This window comes from Crocuta crocuta, unplaced genomic scaffold, assembly GCF_008692635.1.
Source record: "Crocuta crocuta isolate KB4526 unplaced genomic scaffold, BGI_CrCroc_1.0 scaffold276, whole genome shotgun sequence".
In the NCBI taxonomy this organism is placed as follows: Eukaryota; Metazoa; Chordata; class Mammalia; order Carnivora; family Hyaenidae; genus Crocuta; species Crocuta crocuta.
In genome coordinates this window covers 1534518-1537234 of record NW_027531270.1, presented here as the reverse complement: position 1 = coordinate 1537234, position 2717 = coordinate 1534518, and the positions used below count along the sequence as shown (strand labels likewise).

The following is a 2717-nucleotide window of genomic DNA, read 5'->3' as shown; positions in this document are numbered from 1 at the left end:
AAGGAGACAGAACAAAGACACATCCTTCACACCAAAATGCATACAGAGCTCAATTAGTTTTACCCTGCCAACATTTTATGAGCTTTCCATGTGGGAAAAGAGGACTCTTCATTATTGTGCAGGGGGACCAGACCACACTCATGTGTGATGATGTAAAACCGAATATGTATTGGCACTGCTGAGTTCAAGTTGTACAGTTTGGGGACAAAATTAAGTGGAGTTGGTTAATATAATCTTCATACTGTGGTGGATCCCATAGGCGAAGTAGATAATAAACCCAATCAGCATCCAGACCCCAAATCGGGCCCAGGTGCCAGCTGTCATCTGCATCATAAGATAAACATTCACAAAGATGCTCAGTAGTGGGAGGAGAGGCAGAGCAGGTGCCTTAAATTGAAGGATACTGGATCTCTGTGGCTGTCTCCAGATGATCCCAGTGAGCCCAGTGATGAGTATTAGGAGAAGAACAACCACTGTAATCCACACTGGGTCTCCAGAAAGAAGAATTGGCCACTGGGCCAGCACTAGGCAAAGAAGAGTGAGCAGCAAAGAGAGCAATGAGGAGGAAACATAGACAACCTGGCCAGAGAGTCGAGTGGGGGAGGAACGGACTGGAAAAAGTAGTCCCTGTAGAGTCAGGTTCTCTGCTACAGGTTCATTCTCCACCTGCACCTCTACTTCATTACCCCCATTCCTCCTCTCAGGCTGATACCTGAGGATGAGAACACAATAAACAACCAGAGAGTTAGATATCAGGGACCCAATTGAACTGAGATCGACAGTATCAGTGATTTCCAAAAAGGATGCCATGATGGCTGCAATAGTGCCAAAGATCACAGTGGCCATAATTTGGATGATGTATATTCTGGTATCAATGCTAGCAAAGACAGGTAACATGAGGCCATCTTGTGCCATCACTTGTATCACCTGACGTATGGGAGGCATAAACCCCAAGAGAGTGGCAGAAAGACTACAGAAAAATCCAAAAACTAAAAGGTAGTAGGCAGGGGCCCAGCCAATATGGAGAAATGCCTCAGGCAAGGTGCTCCCAGGTTGGAGCTGGTAGTAAGGCACCAAAAGTGTAAGTGCTGAAGAGACACCAAAATACATGAAAAAGCAGATGAATAGTGAAATCCCAATCCCTATGGGGATGGCGTACTGGGGATTCTTGGCTTCTTCAACTTTAGCAACAATTTTTTCAAGATCTATAAATACATAGAAGCAGGTAGCTGCTCCACGGAGAATCCCCTCAAAGCCAAAAGGCACAAATCCTCCAGAGCCCAGAGGGCCCAGGTGAGAGGTGGCATTGAGTCCAGCCTTTACATAGTCCTCTTCTGTGAGCTTCCAGTTGTTCAGGTCCCCCTTAATGAAGCCCGAGGTGATGACAAAACTGAGAACCAAAAGTTTCACCAATGTGACCACTTTGGTAACTGGGAAAAACGAAATATACCACAGATTCCAGAATTCTATGAACAACAATAAGAGGCCCAAAACAAAGAAGTCTAGATATTCTGTAAGGACTTGGGAAACATACGGTGAGATGCTCCCATGAAGGGTTTGAGAGATCTTGTCCAAACGTAGGTACTCAAAAGCTAAGATCCATGCCCGGACCACCATGGCTGTGTCAGCAACAAGGGAGAGGATGAGATTCCAGTTGGTGACGAAAGCCCAGAATTCACCAATAGTGACATAGGTGTAGATATATGGAGAGCCAGAATGGGGGACAAGGGCACTAATCTCTGCATAGCAAAGCCCAGACAACATAGAAGATAAGCCAGCTATCAAAAAGCAGATCACAATGGATGGTCCTGCTTTATCTCTGGCCACCTCACCAGCCAGGACATACACACCTACACCCACTGTATGGCCCACACCTAAAGCCACTAAATCCAGAGTGCTCAGGTTTCTGGTTGGGTCATCTTCAGCTACTGGTGGCCACAGCTTACGTCTGCGTACCAGCTTTTGACCAAGTCTGTGAAGTGTCTGATACAACATTCTAGCTGGAACTGAAGACAGTTAGTTGTATGATCAGAGAGCTGTAGCAAGTTCAGGGAGTGGAAAATCTTGGATCAGGTTCGGCGAAGCTTCGTTAACCCTAGTTTGGTTGGGGCTGCCAAGGTCTGTTGCTCAGGCTTCAAATCTGCTTCTTCGTATTTCATCTAGTATGTGTTATCCCTTCATAATACCTAAAAACAGTAAATGTTTACTAAACAATGATGTTCAACAACCAACCAAAGCTCAGAAGCTACATGTCACCTATTTCAACCCAAATATCATAGAAACTGATACCAAGAGACATCTTAGACTAATTGACTCTGCTTTCCCCACAGAACAAGTGCCAAATACCTCCTTCCCAACATTCTCCTTTTTAATACACCACATGACATAATCCCATTTGAGTTCATCTAACACTGTTAAATCATACATATAATTATGCAATTATAGAACCATTTTTGAAATATCACCTGAAATTAAAATATGCATATTTGTCCTCCAGTCTTAAAAGACAAATACCATATGATTTCACTTATATGTGGAATTTAGGAAATAAAACCGATGAACATAGGAATGGTGAAAAAAAGAGAAAAAGAGGGAAACAAACCATAAGAGATACTTAAAAATAAAGAACAAACTGAGGATTGATTGAGGGAAGTGGGTGGAGGATGGGCTAAATGGGTATTGAGGGCACATGTTGTGATTGGAATTTGGTGTTGTAT

At 43.6% G+C, this 2717-nt stretch overlaps 1 pseudogene; it reads right to left on the bottom strand.

The window, feature by feature from the left end:
* Positions 1-210: 210 nt before the first annotated feature.
* Positions 211-1995, bottom strand: LOC144237507 (cationic amino acid transporter 3 pseudogene; annotated as a pseudogene).
* Between the last annotated feature and the right edge of the window lie 722 nt (positions 1996-2717).